Source organism: Panthera tigris, chromosome X, assembly GCF_018350195.1.
Source record: "Panthera tigris isolate Pti1 chromosome X, P.tigris_Pti1_mat1.1, whole genome shotgun sequence".
Classification (NCBI taxonomy): Eukaryota; Metazoa; Chordata; class Mammalia; order Carnivora; family Felidae; genus Panthera; species Panthera tigris.
Window position 1 is genome coordinate 13,510,514 of NC_056677.1, and position 15,486 is coordinate 13,525,999.

Below are 15,486 nucleotides of genomic sequence, written 5' to 3' on the forward strand. Positions count from 1 at the left end.
GATATTCATTTACATCTAAGCAGATTCACACCTCTGTCAACATGCTAACTACTCCTTTTCCTTTTTCCCTCAGATAGAAGCTTGGTGATGGCAGGGATTCTGTCAGTTTTCCCCATCATCATATTCCCAGTGCCCAGCACAGTACATGGCACATAATAGGTGTTCAGTAGTTGTTGAATGAACGTGCAAGGAACAGACATTTCTTTGTCCCCGCCACTTCACTGACCCTTGTGATACTAAGGAGAGGCTATGGTGTAAACAAGGTGAGAGGCATGGGGAACCAAGGGAGAAGGCTGAATTGCAGAAGAGTGTGCAGCCTGTGGTGGACCCAGAGCTCTGCAGCAAGCTCTAGAGGAAGGCAGCTTCCTCATTAGTGAGAAGTCCTAGAGGTGCAAACACTTCAGGCCATTCTCTGTGACAGACAGGCTGGGCAGCCGGAGTCTGAAGAGATGGAAACAATGATATAAATTCTTCCCTCCACACCAACCTCAAAGCCTATGCAGTTTGGGGAATGAGAGAAGGGCAAGAAATGACAAAGGCTTGCACTGTTGTGTCTCTGCAAAGTAATTCACCATTCAGATAGATTAAAACCTCCAGGAATATTAACAATAATGACTATTACAACTACCTTGGGGAGATAAGATGTGGAGTTGCTATGAATCAGACAGCCTGGGTTCATATTCCAACCCTTACTACCTTAATTTCTTTTTACCTCAGTTTATTCATTGGAAAATGGGAATAATTTAATTATATAATCCCTGTGTGCTAGTTAAGCTACTGCTAACTACCACAGAGACACCTTCATACTTCAGTGGTTTAACACAATTGAAGTTTATCACTTGATCATGGAGTCCAAATGGATGTTCTTCTTTGGTGTGTGGCTGTCCTCCATGTGGTGGTGATTCAGGGACCCAGGTTCTTTCCATATTCTGGCTTAACATCTCCTAAGACCTTGAAGCCCTCTGCTAGAACCCCTGCATCCAGTCAACAGAGGAGGAAACAGTACGAAGGTATACTAGCTCCTAAACCACTTTGTCGTGAAAGTGACGCACGCCACTTTTCACTCACGCTTAATTGGGAAGAACTAGTCACGTGGCCAATCTGGGAGCAAGGGGGTATGGGAAATATAGTCTCTAGGTGTATACTCAAGAAGAAAAGTGTATCACTTATTGCTGCATTACACGCCATCACAAAACATAGTGGTTTAAAACAACAATACTGTATTTAGTTCACAGTTCTGTGGGGCCGCAACTTGGGATAGGATCAGCTAGGCAGTTGTGCTGATCTAAGGCTCAGCTGATCACCTGACTGGGCTCACTCATGCAAATATGGCCAGTTGCTGTGTTGGCTGGGGACTGGTTGGTCTAGGATGGCTTTAGCTGGGAAAGCATGTCTTTGCTCCATTTGTCTCTCACCCTCCAGTAGAGCAAGAGGAGAAGCCTGCAGAGTCTATTGAGGCCCAATCTCAGGACTCGCATAATGTGTTTTCTGTTACATTATATTGGCCTATACCCAGAATCAAAGAGTGGAGATATAGAAGCTGCAAAGAATCATGGCCATTTTTGCAACCTATAACAAAAAGGAAATATGTTTGGTTAAATGGGTTGTCTGTAACATGCTTAATAGAGTACCTGACATTATAGTAAGCATCCAATAAACTTATCTATTATCATCATTATTATCATTTATTGAACACCTATGTGGCAGGCTCTTTGCTAGGCAATTTGTGTACATTGTCTTATTTAATCACCACAACTATCTCACTTTACAGATGAGGGAACTGAGACTTAAATAGATGAAGAAAACTACTAAAGGTCACTTAACCAGTAAGTGATGGTGCCCAAGCTTGTACTCCATACTGCCTTGGGTCTTAGCTTTCTACCCTAAAATGCTCAAGGAGAAACAAAACTTGAGTCTGAGATGATATTAAACATTTAGGAAAGTCTGGGAAATGATATGGAAAGGAAGACCCTGGCCTTATGACCTGAAATAAAAGGGTGAAGTCCAGAACCAGTTTGGGCAGATGACCCTCAAGTTGGTCATAGCCCATCTCAAGGAGAAAGCAATGATGATTATTGTGACTCATCTGCTGACCTCTGCTGCCTGGTTCTTTCTCTTATCTGAGAGGATTGGAAAATTCCTTCCTTACCAGAGTTCATGTTAGTGTTAGAAAACCTCAGGTAGGGGGAAGGAAATAGAGGGGAAGTGGGTATAAGATAGAAAGAAAATCAGCCTCAGAATAGAAAATGCCAGAGCAGAAGAAGAGTTTGAAATGCCCATGGCCAGATAGTCCCAGTCTCTTTTGGGAATGAATATACTGATAAGATAGCACTTTACTAAAACTGTAGATTTGGCTTGGTAAACATATGACTTAACAGACACTTTTCAGTAACCTCACAGCCTCCCAGGAGTCTGTAGCCCACAGGTTGGGAACCAGTGGACTAGTTCAGAAAAGTAGATAGGTTTAACTTTGAGAGCCAATGCTGTTAATGTGGTAGTGGTTCTTGGAAGCACTGTGTTGAGTGGATTCTGGGAACATCTCTAGATATTATTGGAAAGATTGCTATGACTGATTATTGATATCTCTCACTGGCCAGGACAGAGATGATGGTATCATACATGCTAAGTTTTTTTATCATCTGTGATCTAGTCATGTCTTCCTAAGAGGAAACTGTAGCACAGAAGGATGATGTGATTTTCTCCATGTTACACAGTTAATAGCAGTATCAAGGTCTATGTCCTTGGCCTCCTTATCAGTACATTAAACACGATGTATTTTTTAATTTTCCTTCCACATTTGCCCCCTTTTTTTTGGTTGGAAGTCTGCTTCCATGCCAGATATGGTATAGTCTCCTTCCTTCATTGAAGAAAACAAAACTAAACAAGGCTTATTTGTGAATTTGCCTGGTGAATTTAATTGATTGTTGAGACAAGGCTTTCAATTCTGGTCTATTTCCACATCCATTCTCCTGTTATAACACATTCGTGCCCAAGCATTAGACTTTGAAATTAGAGGACTAGTTTATTGTTGAACTAAAATCTGGTGCAATTCAAGACGACCTAGTGAATGCCTCCCCCGCCCCCTTCTCTTTCCTTCTTCAACCTCAAAGGTCCCTCACTCCCTTTCTATTTGATACTTGTCAGGCATCTGAGATTAATTAATTTCTACTTACTCATATGCACACCCACACACAACCCCATGGAACTCATGGGTCCCATAAAACCTCATTACACTAGAGCTGGAAGGGACTTAGGCTTCATCCAGTCTATTTTCTGAGAAGACTAAAGCACAAAGAGGGAAGAGCTGGAGGTTTTCAGGGTTGCAAAGCTGGAAGCCAATTTTCAGGAATCCAGTTTGCCAAATGTCCAATTTGCTGAATGGCCAACTCACACCACTGTCTTGCTTTTGCGAACTCTTTGTTTGGACAATGGGTTTTCATTTTGTCTTCATGTTAAGGACTGTTCCATTTGCCTCTGCCACAGCTTTCTCTTCCTGTAGCTGAGCCTGGGGAGAAGAGAAAGGGGAGAGTGAAAAGCAGGAGAAGACTGTATAAAGAATATGAATAATTTGTATTAGCATATTCTCTATGAATAATATACATAATAAAAATGCTGCATATTCAGAATATATTTTTGAGTAAGATTCTATTAATGAAGATAACTAATAAAGAATGTATTCTTATGGCTCCTTTCCTCTTATGAGTCAGAGGATGCATAGATTTTTCCCTGTGCCCTTCAATCTTCCTCCATCCCTCTTCTCCCCTCCCCCTCCTCTCTCCCCTTCTCTCTCTCTCTCTCTCTTTCTCTCTCTCGCTCTCCCATCTTAAGTCCTAGCTCATTTCTTCATCTTCTTTCAGTTCCCTCAAAACACCAAGCTCTTTCCTGTCATGACCTTTGCATTTGCTGTTCTCTGTGCCTTGAATGCCCTACCCTGCTCTTAGTATCATCATCTTCCTGACATCTTTTAAGTCTCGGCTTAAATGTCCCCTTCTCAGTGAGGCTTTAACTGATAACCTAATCTAACTTCACTCCTTTACCCTGCCTATGAGTTAGCTTTTACCATGTAACCATCCCAAAATTTAGTGGCTTAAAACAACCATTCATTTAACTCATGTCTACAGTCGTTTGAGAGAGCTGAGCAGAGATCAGCTGAGCTGACCCAAATCAGAAGAATTATCTGGTCAACCCACAGAACTGTGGGCTAAATAAAATATTTATTTTTTTTAGCCACTATGGTTCGGGGTAGTTTGTTACACAGCAAAAGCTAGCCAGTACAGGGGGCCTGAATTAAGACACCAGACCCAATCAGGGAACAATACTTGGTCCTGTATGTTTAGGTCTTGTAGCAGACAGTTGTAATGCACCACCCTTAACCCTTCAGGCATAACCACTTCTATACATATCTTTCTGACTTCCAGCTGCCAACTTACACATCTCTTTGCCTGAGGGCTTTCTCTAGCTGCCAGGTCCCAGCCTGCCTGTGCACAGAGTAGACCAGATGTTCTGGCATATTAACACCTTCAACCAGTGACTGACAGGAGTTGGTGTGTAAATTCCCCAGCTTCCTCATCACTTGGGTGGGATTGTTCCATACTATCTCCCAGAGTTCCCCAGTGAGATTGAGCTCCAAAATGTGGTAAAGAGCTTCTGTCACCTCCCTGCCCTTGTGTTTTTCATTCACAGCCTGACCGGAAGGTACAGAACCCAAAGAGGAGCCTAGGGTGGTCATTTAGGCTTGGCCCCAGGCTGAGGCTGTATGTTTGCATCCCACACATTTGGCATGATGGTTTTGATGGATATAGGGAGAGCTTTTGATATGATTATCAAGGATGCAACGAAAGTGAAGAATAGATGAAGCCAAGAGATAATGGTACTGAGGAGAGATTTGCTTTGTAACATTATGTGGCAAGAAACAAAAGCTGCAAGTGTAATGGATACATTTTTCTTGTGATAGTCTTTTTCCTCCCAATACTGTGTGTGTGTGGGGGGGGGTATAATTTATATATAATTAAATACACAGTTCTTCAACGTACTATTCAATGAGCTTGGCAAATGTATACACCCAACCCTGACCTTATAAATCGAGATATAGAGCATTTCAATCACCCCAGAATGTTCCCTTGTGCCCCTTTGCAGTCAGTCCCCATCCCCCCACCAGACACAATCATTGCTATTTCTATCATCGTATATTAGTCAAACTTGTTCTAGAACTTCACAAAAATAAAGTTATTCAGTATGTACTCTTTTATGTCTTATTCTTTCACTCAATAGAATGCTTTTCGGATTATCCATGTTGTTGTGTATATCAGCAGTTCATTCCTTTTTTATTGCTGGGTCACATTTCATGGTATGACTATACCATAATTTATTCATCAGTTCTCATCATGTTGGATATTTGCGTTATTTCCTGTTTTTATCTATTATGAATCTAGCTTCCACGAGCATTTATGCACAGGTACTCTTATGTGCAAGTATTTTCATTTCTCTTGAGTAAATATGTAGGAGTGAAATTGGTAGATCACCAGAGTAGGTGTGAAGCTTTTGCTCTGGTTGCCTCTATGAAGGGCTCAGGTTCCCCAGCCTTCTGACTGGCCTGCCTTTCTCCCCCTCTGGTGGGTCTAGTGTACAGAAGTTCCAGCAAGCATTCTGTGGAGGTGCCAAAGATACTTTCCTCCAAGTTTCAGAGCAAGGAGTGAGGGTAGCATCAGGAAAGAGCATGGGACTAGAAGTTGAGCATGAGTGGCTAAGAGACAGGAGTGTAGTCTTAGTTCTTCCACTAATAATTTCCAGGCAAGTGATTTTCTGAGCTTTGGTTTTTCTCATTGGTTGCTCTTTAGGATTCCTTCCAGATGGTTCTGTGTCTGTCTTGTGAGCTCATAGTAGATGCTCAATTAGAGTTAGAATAGTTACTATTTCACTGATCTTCCTGGCTCCTAATAAGGATGATAAGGATTATCTTTTGTTTTTTATGAACTGGATGGCTGTTACGGCTACAAAGTGGGGAACCAAGAGAGACAAGACTAGAAGAAGGAGGAGGCTACAGAGGCAGAGCAAAGAGCAGAAGTGGGAGAGGGGCCCAAGAGGAGGAGTGCATGCGTGTGTGTGTGTGTGTGTGTGTGTGTGTGTGTGTAGAGCATAAGAGCAAGACAAAGAATGAGAAACATACACATGAAGGATGATAATTGCCATAGGGAATAAACTTTGGGGAGAAAAAAGACATTCTGAAGCAGTTTTACTGAGGCATGTGCAATATCAACACCTCCTCTGTACCTTCTCCCAAGGAAAATTTCAGGAAAAGCATCCATCATTCTACAGCCTTTTTAGAGTTGGATATATATTTTGATTTTTTAAAATTTATTTGTGTTTAAGGCTGGCCTCATGGTGACCTCAAGACACAGGAGCATCTCCAAAGGGGACCTACAACATTTAGGTTGAATGAATGCAAGTATTAGGGTAAAAGGCTAAATTGCTGTAACAAAGAGACTCACACACAGTAGCCTACAGAACCAAGAGGTTTCTTTGTCTTTCAGGTAATGATTCAGAGGTACAGGGTTCAGATTCCTGAGGCAGCTCTGCTCCACAGTCCATCAGAAACCCAGGTTGTTTTTATTGCATAGCTGCACCATCCCCTAGGTATGGTTGTTATCTGTATGGTTGTAACTAGATTGTGATGGGCTCCAGGTGGTGAGGAGAAGGATAACATGGAGGAGACAGGTCTACTATCTTAAATCCTGGTTATGGAAGTGGCTTACGTCACTTCCTCTTACATCCTACAGGCCAAAATTCAATCACATGACCGAGCCTCTTTACAAGGGAGTCTGGGAAATACACTCAAGCTGTGTGACCAGTAAGAAGGGGAAAGTGGATTTTAATGTGCAGCTGGCAGCGTTTGTCCCCAAGAGCAAGCCCTCAGACCCCCCCCCCCCCCCCCCCCCCCCACGGAGCTACTTACTTTGAGGGAAGAGCAATATTCTTCAGGCCTCAATGAGAGTTTTTCCTACTCTGGCCTATCCTGCACCTACCCTGTGTGTGTGCACGCTTGTATCATGGTCTGATGGGCTTTGAGCAGGAGGGTTATTTACTAGTTTTTATCCCTTGCCTGATTCCAAGTTAAGCTAGAGCTGATTGTGTTTGTTTCAGGAGCTGATTAAAGCAGGAGGGAAGTGGGCTGAAGGGCTCTGTTCTTGCCCCTGCATGTTTATCTCACAGTGGGGAGCTGAAACTGAAGTCTCAAATCTCTTTTCCCGGAAAGTCCTTCCAATCCAGATGTACCCCTCTCCACCTACCTCCATTACCCAACAATCTTTTCTTTCCCTTCGTCCTTCACAGACCCGAACAGTGTTGACTGGCTATGACAGTATGTAATTGAACACAGAGCATTTTCCCTCCACTGTGATTAGTCAAGCTTTACGCCACATGCCCTTGAATCACCCTTAAAAAGATACACCTAGGTCTGCAGGCTACAAATTCCTCCTGAGGTATTGAGTGATATGTGCTTGGGTGTTCCTCCACAGTGACACCAAGGCCAGTTCTATTAACTGAGCGTTTTTCTCTCCTCTCACTTTCTTACTCCCTCTCCCCACTCCTTCTTCATGACTTTGACACTGCCATTTTCCTTTACTTCAGGCCCACCGTGACTTGTGAGCCAAATCCACACTGTCAACAGGTTCCCTAGAATGGCATCCTATATTTAGCTTGTAACCAGACTCTGGGGGTATCTACATGGCAGCCAATAGCTGATTAGAGCAACAGAGAATTTTCTCTTCGAGAGAAAGAGCTAGAGTTTAATTAATCTCAGAGCAAAATAGTTCATCTCAAAATAAATTATATTTTCTAGCTGCTAGAACAGCTGTTGAACAAAACGCATTCTCCAGCAAGTGAGAAGAATGACAACATGCAGATCTCAAATGAGAAGAGAATTTTTAAAAACAAAACGAACAGGTGTGGTAGATTATATGAATGATGGTCCTAGATACTTCCCCTGCCTGTGGCATCGCAGATCTTCCCATCAAGAGGTGGAATCTGTTTCTTCACCCCTAGAGTCTAGTCTAGCCATGTAACCTGCTTTGTCCAATGGAACATTAGCAAACATGAAGCAAACGGAGACTTGAAACATGCTTGTGTACTGGGGCTCGTTCTTTTGCGGGTCCTGGGACCCTGAGACCCACGATTGCCTGCTGGATGAAGAGAGACATGTAGTTGTGCCCATTGCACCAGCCAATAGCTTGCTAATAATAGACACCTGAGTGTGGCCATCCTGACACCCAGCCTCTACATAGCTCACTGGCTGTAGGCACATGAGAAGTCTGAGCTCAGACCAAAACAACTACCTGTACAAACCCCAGAATCGTGATCTAAATAAATGATGTTTGTTTTGAGCCACTAAGCTTTGGGATGGTTTGTTATATAGCAAAAGTTGACTGATGCAATCAAGTAGCTGGTATGCATGTGTGTGTGTGTGTGTATGCATATGTGTGTTAGTGCCTGTGTGTGCCTGTATGTGCGTCCCCCATATCAATTATAGATGTTCCCAGCATACTCTGAAATCAGTATAATCCAGGGAAGACCTTTTCTTGGATGCTCTGTAGAAACTCGAAACTCTATAAATAAACATGTAGACGAGTCAGTGATCATTCTTCCTTTCCCTCTCATCCCTCTCCTGTGCCAGACTCCTGAACTTGGATGTTGGCCAGGTAGAAATCTGACCAATCTGAAGGAAGGAGGTACCTAGAATGGGCCATACCACTTCTTTTCCTGGGAATATTGCTTCTCTTTGGCAGCCCCAGCAAGGATGAAGGAAGACATGTGTGTGCACCTAAGTTCTCACTGTAAGGAAACGGATAACCATTGGTGCTTTCCTCCTTCTTTTCATGGTGTTGAGATGCCAGAATCTCACGACCTCCCATACCATACCTCACATCCCACAAGGGTTGGTTGTTGCTGATGGCTGTCCCAAGACAAGTTCCCTAGGAGTGGTCCTTATATATCAGACATGGATATTGGTTCCTAAAACTACAGAAGTGGCATTTCTGGGGGAGTCTTCTTTGGTTAGACAAAGCTTGCAGGAAATTCTGTCTTTAATATTAGTTTTCCATATTTGAGTAATCATAGTTGGCCTAATTATTACATGTTCTGTATCAAATATGTTGGTTTTATTTTGGAAGAGACTAGCAAATCTAGTTCTTAGGGATCGAATGTGACTGTTGGTAGGGATCCTTTCCTTCACATTTTCCTCTGTCCTACTTCTTTCTTTTTCTCTCATTTCTATGCATCATAGCTATGAACATCAGTTTTCTAAAAAACAGCTTTATTGAAGCATGATTTATATACTATAAATGTTACCTGCTTAAAGTGAATAATTCAATGATTTTCAGTAAGTATATAGAATTATGCAGCTATCATTATGATCCAGTTTCAGGAAATTTCTATCACCGCCAAAAGGTCCCTCATGTCCATTTGCAGTCAGTACCCACTCCCACCCTCAGTCCAAGGTATCCACTAATCCACATTCTGTCTCTATAGATTTGTCTATCCTGGACATTTCATATCAGTGGAATCATACAATATATGGTAAAGCTATTTTTGATAAAGACTTAGGATTGGAGTTTTCTAAAGACATAAAAATGTTTACAAAAGCTAGTCTTCCTTTGAAAAGTTGATCCTTGCATCTGAACAAGATGCCCTATTTGGCCTGTGTTCCCTCAGATGCCAAGCAGATGCCAAGGCAAGGACTTGGGAGATGATCACAAGAAGCAGAAGTGAGGGAGTGGCGAGAATGAGATACAGAGGGGGAAATACAAAAGAAAAGAAAAAGCACACAGTGAGATTACCCCTGTGGACAACTGGGGCTCAATCCCACTGGGGATTGCTTAGAGGAACCATGCAGAATATGTTTCTGAGGAAGCTGGTGCATTTATCCACCATATTAGTTACCTAACACTGTGTAACAAGTTACCCTAAACTTACCCATTTAGAGCGATGATTAACATTTATTATCTCTCACAGTTTGAAGGATTAGGAATTTGAGGTTGGCTTAGCTGGGTGGTCAGCTTGGGGTGTCTCCTAAGGTTGCAGTGAAGATATTGGCTAGGCTGCAGTCATCTGAGGACTTAACTGGGGCTGGAGGTTTCACTTCTAAGATGACTCCGTCACTTGGCTAACAACTCAGTGCTGGCTGTTGGCAAGAGACCTCAGTTCCTCCCCAAATGGCACTCTCCATAAGGCTACTTGAGTGTCCTCACACCATGGCAGCTGGCTTCCCACAGAGCAAGTGATCCAAAGGAGAGCAGGATGGAGGCAACAATGCCTTTTATGATATAGCCTGCAAAGTCATGTCCTATCATTTCCGCTATACTGTATTAGTTACAAACGTCAGCCATATTCACTGTGGGAGAGGACTATACAAGAGCATGAATACCAGGAAGCAAGGATCATTGGAACCATCTTAGAACCTGACCACCCACCCGTTCATTGTCTCCTGTCCCTCTTTGGTTGAGGATTGCCTTGTATGAGTTGAACAAGCTCAAGGAGGGGCTTAGGCAGAGGGTTTGTATTTGTGGTGGGAAGCTACCAGCCTGCTGGGAAGTATCCACTGTGGCTGTAGGTGAACTCAGAAGTGGTCCTAGGGGCTGTGCGACAGAGCTACACTAGCATCTGCCACATGCCCCAAGCCTATCATTAATGATACAGTTTTGTTGGTCCGTCCTTGATAATGAAAAGACAACTCTTCAATAGCTCAGATTAGGGGAGGAACAAGATGATAGGTTGTTGGTAAGATGCCCTTGGGGTGACCACTGTACCACTGAGCTTTGGGCTTTGGGAAGCTCATCATCCCTGTAGAAGGAGCTTCCAGAAAAACAAAGCCAGCCTACTCCTAATATTGCTAAAGAATATGCAATCACAGGTCAGCCCTGTGATTTTTGCGAAATAACAATCAGAGGCCTGGCTGCATTCTTGAACTATGGGAAGGGGGCTGGAATCAAAGGCAGGAGTCAAGATTTAGAGCTTCTGTTCGGTGAAGGCTCTTATCAAGGTAACCTGGAGTAGGAGGAAATGATGACAGGTCCATGCCCGGCAACACTGCTAAGTGCTAGATTGAGAGCACTGCGGTTGATGGGCTCTGTCACTCATGCCACCTAGTTCTGTTACCTTATAAAGGGGCAATAGTGGGAGGAGAGCAGGGGAAAGTAGAACAGAGCAAAAAAGGGAGAGGGGGGAAGTAAACCTAAATCTGAGGTCCCTTGCTCCATCACCAAAGCTAGAGGAACCACATGACCCGGCTGGCCTGGGACAATCCTAGCTTAACCTGCTGTTTGGGAATAGTTATTAATAGTACCTTCTTTTACTCTCAAAAGCATCCGGGTTTGGATGGCAAATTCCATGGTCATCTTACCCACAGCACTGTACCGTCCCCCACATAACCTTCCTCACAATTAATTGAAAATGTTTAATGTCTGTCTTGTTTAATAGACTGTAATTTCTGGGAGGATAGGGACTGTGTCTGACTTCTACAGTGCTGCGTCTTGAAGTATTGGCATTTGTGAAATGCTCCATAGTTGTGGACTTCCCGAATGAATGAGTAAATGAGGGACCGAGTCAATGGCTGACTACACCAGCTCTGTTTAGAAAGGTAGGATATGGTTGGAATGGCTTGAGGGGAAGGAAAGGAGAAGTCGTTAAGTCTAGAATTCCAAAGGAAGCCATAAGGAGGCGTGTTTCAAAGCCCCAGGTCAAAGCTCTATTCAAATGTATTCCCTTCATTTAGTTCCAGGGGCTCTGGGGCCAGATGGTGCCTGTGCTCGCAGAGCTGCTGCCGCTGCAGCAGGTACCGGCTCGTCAAGTGTCAGAAAAGCCCCGAGTGTGAATCAACAGGCTTTGCATCTCGGCTCTCCGAGGGTCTGCTCTGTCAGCAAGTGGTCTGAAAGCCAGGAAATTGTGTTATCGGTGGCATGGCGACTGTTCTGTACGTTTTCTTTATAATTTCCTTTTTAGGGAGAGGGAGCCAAGCATTTTGCCACCAAACAAGGACCATTTATGGACTACTCAGTCCCATTTGCAGGGAGCTGCTGGGGCTGCCACGTGATCCTAAGCATAAACCTTAGCCCATCGTGGCCAAGAGCACAGGCTCAGCATTCAGGAGAGCAGAGAAAAATGAGCGCCGGAAGCTGAAGCCAGAGTTCCGCGCAGACTGCTATATGGTGGCTAATTTAGAAGGGAAATTTCAACATCTCCAGTGGCAGCATTAGATTTATCATCCCCAGCTTGTCCAGAGACACTGAAAAGCTCCTTTGTACTTGGATCTTAAACTCCCCAACAGAAATTTCCATTATTTTTCTTTTAGATTTTAGAAATAGAGTAAAAACACTTCTTAAGGAATGAGACACTGAGTAACAGTACCCGGCTCCTCTGTTGCTGGCCATTGGGTCATTTTAGAGCTGCCTAACTTTGGTTTTTGGTTTTTGTTTTTTTGGTATGTCTTTTTCTTCTAAGGTGGGTATCACTAGGCTGAGCACGTCATTATAAGGGTCACGCCCTGTGTACTATTATGATGAATATTTATTATTTACAGTCTCCCATTCCAGTTCTTTTTGAGCATAATTCCAGCACATACCCCTTTCAAAAATCTCCCCGAAAGTAGAAAGCTTCTCAGCAAATGGTTCTAGCATCTACTACTATACATGTAACTACAGTGGAATAACAGCATGCTAACACAGAGATGATAAGCAGTAATGTTCTTCTTGAAAGATAAAGGATGAATAGAATCTAATAGGCAGGCAAGGAAAAAGGGTCTTCAGGGAAGGGGAACAACATTGGCAAAGTGGTAGGCCAGAGATCGGCAAACCGTATGGCCCTTGGACTGCCACATTCTTGTGAATAAGGATTGATTAGAACACAGCCATGTTCATTCACTTATGTATTATCGATGACTGGTTTCATGCTATAAGAGTAGAATTGAGAAATTGTGAACAGATACTGTATGGCCTCTGAAGGCTAACATATTTATTATCTGGATTTTTATATAAAAAGTTTGCTGAGTCCTGGCATAGACTGAGGTGGAAGTTGGGGTGAGTTTTCCTTCCTGAAGTGGGCATTCAGCAAATGTGAGTTTGAACAGGAGTAGAACTTCAAAGCCATTTGGCAGGAAATAGGGAGTAGGCTCATGGGGACTGGAAATACCTTTACTCACTCTGCAGCAAACTCAGCCTCAACCCAGATAGTAAGAATCTAGAGGAATGGAAGCTATCTAAATTTATTGAATACATCTATCCTTCCATCTGCCTATCCATCCATCCATCCATCCATCCATCCATCCATCCATCCATTTATCCATATTCTCATTGGGCATACATTTATTTTTACTGAATCATTTTGTTACTCAAATAAAACATGACTATTGTAGGGGAAAAACATTTTAAAAATATAGATGGGCCCCCCCAAAAGAAGAAAACCACCCGTAATTTCACCAACCATTGATAACCACAGTTACATTTTGCTATGTATCCTTCATAATCTCTTTTCCTACACAAAAGAAAGTTTTTACTGAGTGCCTCCTACATGCCAGGCAGTAGGCTAAGCAGTGAGGATACAAAATGGTGGAAGGTTGGTCTTGACCTCAAGGATAGAGAGCAATGTCCCAAATAATTGCAATATGGGGCAAGAAGTGCAATCATAGCTGCCTGAAGAGATACAAGGAAAGCAGGGCAGGAGGAGCGATCAAGTCTTCTTGGTCTGTTATGTACAGGGCAAGCCTTAGAGGGTGCCCGGGAGTTGGCCCAGTAAGCAAGAACATTACACACAGAGGGGAAAATAGCTGATGTTTCCCATATGCCTATCACATACCTGGAAGTTTGATTGAGAACATCTCATATAATTGTCAAAACAACTCTAGAAGGTGGATATTATTATTTCCATTTTACAGATGAGGAAATTAAGACTCTGAGACTTTAAGGCATTTGCCCAAGGCCATTCAGATAGCTTGAAGCGGAGGCACGGTTTAAACTCAGGTCTGTTGCCCATGCTTCTCTCACTTTATCATGTAGCCTCCCCAAGATAAGCAAAATTATGGTGACACCTTCTCTGATTTAATTTAACAAATATTTATTGAGCATCCACTATGTACCAGATAAAGAATATATTGACTGTATCCTCAAGAAGTCCCCAAGGATTTTTCAGTGTGTGGTGTGTGTGTGTGTGTGTGTGTGTGTGAGAGAGAGAGAGAGAGAGAGAGAGAGAGATGGGAGAGTCTATGTGCAAAGTCAGGCTATGCTTTGGCTTTAGAGAGAACTTGAAACTGATCTAGACCCCAAACATATATATTGAGTTTCTTCCCTCCTTGGTTGCAGGATTCTTGGCCTCTTCTTGGAGGATATGGACCAGTCATGTTGCATTGTTTGCCTCCTAAAAAGCCCATACTAATCGAATTTCTTTTGTACACTAAAGAGAGAGGTTGCCAATCATTCATTAGTAAATCAACCAATTACCAGTACTCCAGTGAGTTTGGGTTGCTTGTGTGGAGCAGGGAGGGAGACAGAAAAGTAACCTCTCTTCCCTTGTTGCCACTCTTGAGAGAAATGGCTGTCTAATTGTGGACAGAAGGCAGAGGTCTGGCTTGACAATTAGTGTTGTAGGATTGCTAGGGAAAGGGCCTCATGGTGGGCTGAAGGGATTAGAAAAAGCTTCCCGAAGCAGCCACATCTCCAACATTTCTTGTCATGGCTGGCTGGATAGCAAGCATCTCTGTAAGAATACCGGGAGAGGTTAAAATCTCCCTTTAAAAACCTGGGAAGTGCTTTAACTTCCAAATTCCACTGGGAGGGGTGTGTGAGGATTGGAGGGTGGGGATGCTTCGCACTCTCGCTTTCTCTGGAACACACACAAAGCCACCCACAGAGTTAGTGAGTTGCGCCATAAAATATGGCATGGCCATAAATGAAATTACAAAGGAATCACTTCCAAAGGCTTCACCTTGAAACCCTAACTTCTACATTGTGAGCACACCATTTATTACCACTGCTGCTAGGAAAGGGAGCTGTTAGTGTAATGCAGAGAAGAGAAGACAGGCAGTCTAAGAAGCAGAAAATGATAAGATTTATTGTGGGAATAAAACCCTGGGCAAATAGCCTCTTGTTAAATGTGTGTGTTGGGCCCAATGTCAAAGCAGTTCACTCCAGGCACTTACAGTGGTCTTGCTGGAAAATTTTCTCCACTACTCTGTGCCTCTGTTTCTCTTTGTAGAATGGCATGTCAAATAAGGATTGGTAAGTGGGAAGATACTTGATTCTCTTTTAGGTTCCTTGGTCCAACTTCCCCTTTACTTGTTTGCTCATGACTTCTTCACCCAGGTAACTTCCAAAATGGTAATGGTGCTCATGGTTACCTCACAGCTGGTCCTCAGCCCTCACCTGCTGATAACTCTATGACAGCCACCCAAAGAATGCTTTTTTGGGGAGAGAAGGAGGGGGGGGGGAGAGAACGGAAAGAGAGCAC

At 43.2% G+C, this 15,486-nt stretch overlaps 1 long non-coding RNA gene across 1 annotated transcript; it reads right to left on the bottom strand.

Annotated features, from left to right (window-relative positions):
* Positions 1 to 1,184: 1,184 nt before the first annotated feature.
* Positions 1,185 to 10,254, bottom strand: LOC122235504. The gene is made up of 3 exons (XR_006213572.1): positions 9,967 to 10,254; positions 3,392 to 3,505; positions 1,185 to 1,569 (listed from the first exon to the last, which is right to left on the bottom strand). It is a non-coding gene; the product is annotated as an uncharacterized LOC122235504 (long non-coding RNA).
* Positions 10,255 to 15,486: the final 5,232 nt, after the last annotated feature.